Genomic DNA, 7,387 nt, shown 5'->3' on the forward strand with positions numbered 1-7,387 from the left:
TCTTATGAAGAAAGGTGTGTGCCTTTCCTAATCAAGTCTAATCAGTTTTAAAATGTTTGAATTGCCACTTTTTTGCCATTTTGCCTCAAATCAAAATTTGAATAAAAAGTGATCAAAAGGTTATACAGCTTTCAAAATTGGTATAAATGAAAACTTCATCCCATCCCACCTTACAAAGGTTTGTACTAAAAGCACTTAAAAGTTACGGTTGTCAGGGTATGGCAACACAAGGCATTTTTTGTAATGCAAGGTTTTTACATTTTTTAAAGGTATGAAGTCATAATTAAACTATATAAATTTGGTGACCTTCCGCTATGCCCCTGACTCTGATTCTGTGCTGCCTGTCTCGACCTCCTCTTAGACTCTGGTCCCAGGTGTCTGCTTACGTCATCATCCATGGTGGTCCAGAGGTCCACTACCACTGATCCTGACGGTAAGAACCGACCATGGATCTCGCTAAGGTCACGCTTCCTCAATGGGATGATCTTACCACCATTGTGGTCCAGCAATCCCAGCAGATTGCCACGCAAGGTGAACAACTAGGTCAGGTCACCGCCATGCTACAGCAGATGATGGCTATTCAGCATCAATGCCAGGTCTCTACGACTTCCTCTGCTAATGCGGTTGGCCTGCCATGGAACCCAGGTTGAGACTTTCCATGCCCTCAAAGCATGATGGGGACCCCAAATTGTGCAGGGGCTTTATCACCCAGTGCTCCATGCACTCTGAGCTTATGCCTACTGTGGCAGGGTAGCTGCCACTAAAGCAGATTTTGGGTATGGAATGAACATGTTGCTGGATGGATGGAAAGCTGGGTGTTTTGCCACTAATGAGGATTGATTTGCATCCAGCTGGAAGTCCGGCATAACTACCTTTTGCAGACTTCCCAGATTGGCTCTACCCTGGGGGAGAGACAGGCTACGTCAAAGGCCTGTGGAGCTGTGGCAGTGAACTGATACAGTGAGTTTTTGGGGTGCCTGGCAGTAGGCCAGCACCTGGTGAGGTAGGGAACCTCAATGTTTAGTTAGTGCCGTTGAGGCTTAGGCTTTTGCTGTTTTGTTTATTTTGTTTTACTGCTGAATAAAACTGGCTGCGGTCAGTTGTACCCAAGTCGCACAGTGTGGGCAGTGAACTTACTTGTGTGAATTGTGCCCATCTACCCCAGGAGACAACGATACTGGACATAATCCCTTACAATATGCAGTTCATCATGGAACGATCTAAGGTGGCATTTATCATCAGCCTCTTCTCCAGGAAGGTCCTGGCATGGGCTACTCCCCTCTGGGACAGGAAATACCTGGTTACAGTGGACATCACCTCTTTCTTCTCTGAGTTCCGGTCCATCTTCAAGGAACCTGCATGGGCATCTTCAGCTGAGACAGCACTGCTGAACCTGCGCCAGGGGAACTCATCTGTGGGAGACTATGCAGTTCAGTTCTGTACCCTGGCCTCTGAACTCTCCTGTAATGATGCGGCCCTGACTGCAAACTTTAAATAAGGCCTGTCGGCCTAAGTCATAGGCGCATTGGCTGCACGTGACCTGGCCTCATCACTCCGGCCACTCGGATTGATGTGCGGTTTAAGGAGCGCGCTGAGGAGTTAAGTCTGGAGCATCTTCAAGCCCAGGTTCACCGTTTACCTTGCTTGGCACCTGCCTTACAAAGGCCTCCGGCCATACCGTCTGCAGATGCACCTATGCAGGAGGGCGAAACCCGACTTTCCCTCCAGGAATGTTCCAGGCTACGTCAGAAAGACCTCTGCCAGTATTGTCCCAGTCCAGAACACTTCACTGGGGCTTGTCCCCAACGTCCAGGATACGCCAGCACCTAGGATTTTTGCGAGAAGCGTCCCTAATTGACAACAAAGCCTCTCCACGCCTAAATATTCCCATCTTGCTCAGCTCTGGAACAGGTGCCCAGTTCCGGAATCCAGCCTTCTTGGACTCAGGCTCTGCAGGGAACTTTGTGGATGCCGCTCTGGTCTCCGAGGATCACCTCCCCGTGGTTCGCCTCGAGAAGCCTTTGGTCATCTCCTGTGTCAGTGGCCAGATCCTCTCTGACCCTGTCCAGTACAGAACCAAGCCTCTGTCCTTGCAGGTCGGTGTGCTGCACAAAGAGAGACTGTCTTTTTATGTTCTACCACGGTCTACATCATCCATCCTGTTGGGTCTTCCATGGTTGCAGCTCAACGCACCTGTTCTTAACTGGAAGACGGGGGAGATCCTTCATTGGGGTCTCGCTGTATGGAGGATCCCTCATCCAGTGCCATTCTTGGTTTCTTCTGTTTGCTGCCTCACCATGAGGCTTTTTCTTTGTGACCAAAAAGAACGGGTCACTCCGTCCATACATTGACTACCGCTATCTCAACAAGGTCACAGTTGGTCGCCGTTGGTCACGGTGGTCTTCGTGGAGTAAAAATCTTCCCCAAACTGGACCCTCGAGGGGTCTACAACCTCATTCGTATACGGAAGGGAGATGAGTGGAATCTGGTAATGCACTGTAACGCACCAGCCGTCTTCCAGGAATTCGTTAATGAGATGTTTAGAGACTTGATTATGCCTGTGTCGTGGTCTACCTGGACGACATTCTGGTATTCTCTATGGACCTCGAGTCCCACCAGTTCCAGGTACGGTAAGCCCTCAGTCATTTAAGGGCCAATAGCCTTTACGCCAAACTTTCACCAGCGGAGTCTTCCATTTTTCGGCTATATCATCTCTGACAGAGGTCTCCAGATGGATCCTGCTAAATTGTCTGCTGTTCTTCAATGGCCTCATGCAATACAGAGGTTTCTGGGCTCTGCCAGTTTATTCCGCATTTATCCTCCCTGGTATCTCCCATTGTGGCACTCACCAAGAAGGGCTGAAGAGGCCTTCTTTAAATTAAAGACCACCTTTGTCTCGGCGCCAGTACTTACTCGGCCAGATACAGAGAAACCCTCCCATCTAGAGGTTGAGGCCTCCTCAGTAGGAGCAGGAGCGGTGCTTACCAAGAAAGGCCCTAAAGGCCGCACTCTCACATGTGGTTTCTTTTCTAAGACCTTCTCCTCTGCAGAAAGGAATTACTCCAGAGGAGATCGGGAACTATTAGCGATAAAACTTGCCTTAAGAGAGTGGCATTACCTTCTGGATGGAGCTCATTTTCCAGTCTTCATCTTCACAAATCATAAGAACCTCCTCTATCTCCAGACTGCACAGCGACTCAATCCACGTCAAGCCTGTTGGTCACTTTACTTTTCCTGTTTTAATTTTATCCATTACCATCTGGCTGAGAAGAACATCAAGGCTGACACCCTCTCTCGTGCCTAGGGTGTCATTGGGGAAGAACCGGTTCCTCAGCATGTCATCCCTCCTGAACGACTGGTACTGCCCGCACCTGTGGATCTTTGACAACTACCTACTGGCAAAACCAATGTACGACCTGCTCTCCGGAGGTGGCTGGGCACCCTGTGGTGCAGCGTTCTGTCGCCCTCATTTCCCGATTATATTGGTGGCCAGATCTGGCCAAGGGTGTTTGGGACTTTGTGGGTTCCTGTGCTTCCTGTGCCCGGAATAAGCCGTCACGCCTCAAGCCTGCTGGTTTTCTTCTGCCATTGCCAATACCCAGCTGCCCGTGGACTCATGTGGCTATGGACTTCATCACAGACCTGCAGCCTTCATCAGGCAGTACCATCATCTGGGAGTTTTTCAAAAATGTCCCATTTTATTCCTCTGCCAGGTCTGTCATCTGCTCCATGTTTAGCCATCCAGTTCTTCCGTCACATCTTCAGTTCGTCTCTAAATTCTGTAGTTCCCTCTGCAACCAACTAAAAGTGAAATTGGACTTTTATAATGCCTATGATCCCCAGCCTAATGGGCAGGTGGAAAGAGTTAATCAGACCCTGGGCTGCTATCTACGCCATTTTGTTTCCGCCCATCAGGACAATTGGTCCACTCTGTTGCCATGGGCAGAGTTTTCTTACAACTCCTTGGACTCTGCATCTACAGGCTCCACTCCATTTTTTTTTATCAATAATGGACCGCATCCACCCCTCCTCTTCCTCTGCCTGTGTCATCGGATGTTCCTACTATTGAGGAATTGGTACAGGACCATCTGGGAGCAGGCTCCCTTTCCTTGTTACAGGCTTCTGCCCGAACCAAGCTCCAGGCCGTTAAAAAAATGCAGACCTCCTCCTGTCTTTCCTCCAGGTGACAAAGTCTGGTTGTCCTCCAGGTATGTCCGGCTAAAGATCCCTGGCTACAAGCTTGGTTCTCGTTTCCTGGGTCCCTTCGAGGTGCTGAGTCGTATCAATCAGAAGATCTCTAGTTTAAGCCAATCTGTCAATCAAAAATTTAAATCATTAAATAAAGTGAGAGCCCTCATAACACCACCCTATACACATCTAATAAAGTACAAGAAAAACCAAACACTAAATCACAAAAAAAACCTCACATATTTGGTATTAGCACACCTGTAACAATCTGTACAATATCCCTTTATCAATATCAAATTCCTTTACAAAAAACTGTTCTAAAAAGTAATCCAAAAAAAGAGACAAGCACCAAACTAGTACCACTGAAAAGAACAACTTGTCATGCAAAAACTAAGCCCACAAACAGCTCAGTCAACTAAAAAATACTTAAGTTATGCCTCTGATAATATAGTGATAATAAAAGAAATGCAATTTTTTCTATTTTAGTAGGAGGTATCACCGTAATCATAGTGATCCATAGAATAAAGATAATACAGAGCCCCCCCCCCAAAAAAAAATGCTAAAAATCCAAAACAAGAATTGATGATTTTCTTTTCTCCATAAAAAAAATAAAATCTCATCAATAATCTATAGACACACTAAAATGAAGTATTTTTGAAGTGCATATAGTCTCACAAAAAATAAGCCCTTGTTTGTCAAAAAATTAAGATTGTATAGCCTTTAAACCTCTTCCTGGGGATCACATAGGGCACCAAACTATCCAGAAATAATTTCAATTTCCATCTTAGACATCCATTGCATATCATATTTGGTATATTGAAAATGCTCATTATACCACATAATAATACACATTACACCTTGCTAAATTCTGCAAGGGGTGTGCTTTCAAAAATTGGGGTCACTTTTCCGGTTCTCCTCTGCTTTGTACCACTAGGGCTTTCCAAATGCATCCTTACACATGTAAAAGATTTCTGTTGAATTTGGTTACTAAAAGGCCAACATTCCTCTTTCCCTTCTGAGCCCTACAAAATTTTATATGCACATGTGGGGCAATTGTACACTCTGGAGAAAACGTTTTACACATTTTCCTTGTGGCTTTCAAAAATCAGGGGTAAAAGTTACTTTATTGGGAAAATGTTCACCTTTTTCCTTTTTTGGGCCTAAGGTCGAGACAGGCAGCACAGGATCGGAGTCGGGGACGAAGCGGTAGGTCAGGCGGGCAGCACGAGATCAGAGTCAATAACAGAAGCAGGGTCACAACGGGAATTCGGAAACACAGCAAATCACATGAAATAGCTTTCTCGGAGGCACTAGGCACAAATATCTGTCGAGGAATGCTGGGAGGGGCCGGCTTGGGTATTGGCATACTCAGGAGGAATTGTCCCAAATATTGTGAGATGCATTTCCCTTTTAACCCCTTGTGAAGGTACACATTTTAGTGTTCAATTAATATTTTGTTAAAAAAAATTACATTTTTTTAACTTTTATTTATTTTTCACCCTCATGAAATAATAAAAGGATTAAGAAGCTTGTCAAAGTTTTTTTTTTTAAATATTTTGAGGAGTGCAGGTTCTAAGTTGGTGTCATTTGGTGTGGGGGGCTTATCATATAGGCCTTATGAAGTCACTTCTAACTAAATTGGTCCTTCCAAAAATAGGTTTTGACAATTTTTGTGAAAATCGAAAAAATTGCACCTAAACCTCCTAACATCTTAAAAAAAGGAAAGTATGTTTGAAAAATTATGCCAAGTACATGGCCAAGTCTTAAGGAATTAATACATTTTAGAATAATAAAACCTTCTGTGTAAAAAAATTTTCTTTGTTTTGTCATGTTCCGACACTGATAATTTTTTATACTTTGGTGTACAGAGTTGTGCAAGGTGTCATTTTGTTTGTGAAAGATTGCTGGGTTGCGTTCAGGTTCCACCACGTGCACAAGTCCAATCCAGGAGAGCACAGACACTCAATCCAGCTGAGATTCAACAGGTATGCAAACTGGTGTGGTCCAGCTTCAATCCAAATGAGACTTGGCTTGTTTGTTAAAACTTTTTTATTTCATTTGGATAAAGTTAAAAGATGGACAACGGGTTTCGGACGCTGCTGCGTCCTTAGTCATGGATAATACAAGGTATTGTGACAAACAATTTATATCAAGGTGAAAAGCACATGACCAACTAAAACACGCCCCCAGCCAGTGGGTGTGTAGTCAGAGTGACGTGCTGTTTGATGTTACCATGGTGACCAAGTCACATAGAAAGGTACGTACGTGTCTTGTATATGAGACTAGTGTATGAAAAAAATTAGTTAGTTGGAGAACCCGGTTACCGGAGCAACAGACATGTAGCTTAACAATGAATATAAGCATTGATTGAAATAAATGGTTAAAAACAAGCAATGGCATCGTACATATCAAACATTGAATATTCAGATGAACAGTTTCCGACAAGAAAGGGGAGGGGAAGCCTGTTGTAAGAAAGGAGAGGAGGACAGAAAATGAGAATGCAATGGTAAGGAGAGACAAAAAACGAGAGTTAAATAATTGTTAGTGATAATGTAACATGAGTTCATTTCTGATATTCACGCCCATTGGTGTCCTAGTATTTAGTGACATAATCCAGAATGCCTCCCTGTCTAGTAGAAGTCTCCTCGCATCAAACGTCATTTTGTTCGTGGGATGAACTGGAAAGACCTTTCGATCACTTTTTATAAAAATTTTTAACAAAATTCAATTTTGGCCGCTATAAACCATTACAAGGTTCACCACCGGGAATAAATGTTTTTGAGGTTTTGGAAACAGCAATACCTGACATTTTTATGATCTTGTTGTTATTGTTATGTACTTATACATCACAAGTCGTTTTTGTGTAAGATGGAATTGTTTTGCCTTTTGATTTTAATATATATGATTTTCGTAACCTCCATATGCACTGCTTGAGAAACCATTACAAGGTTCACCACCGGGAATAAATGTTTTTGAGGTTTTGGAAACAGCAATACCTGACATTTTTATGATCTTGTTGTTATTGTTATGTACTTATACATCACAAGTCGTTTTTGTGTAAGATGAAATTTTTTTGCCTTTTGATTTTAATATATATGATTTTCGTAACCTCCATATGCATTGCTTGAGAAAGTGCAAGGGCGTGAAATGGACTCTTGCCAAATAGGAGTATGCCCGGTTTTACCTCTCTGTACCTATG

This window comes from Engystomops pustulosus, chromosome 4 (genome assembly GCF_040894005.1).
Source record: "Engystomops pustulosus chromosome 4, aEngPut4.maternal, whole genome shotgun sequence".
NCBI classification, from domain to species: Eukaryota; Metazoa; Chordata; class Amphibia; order Anura; family Leptodactylidae; genus Engystomops; species Engystomops pustulosus.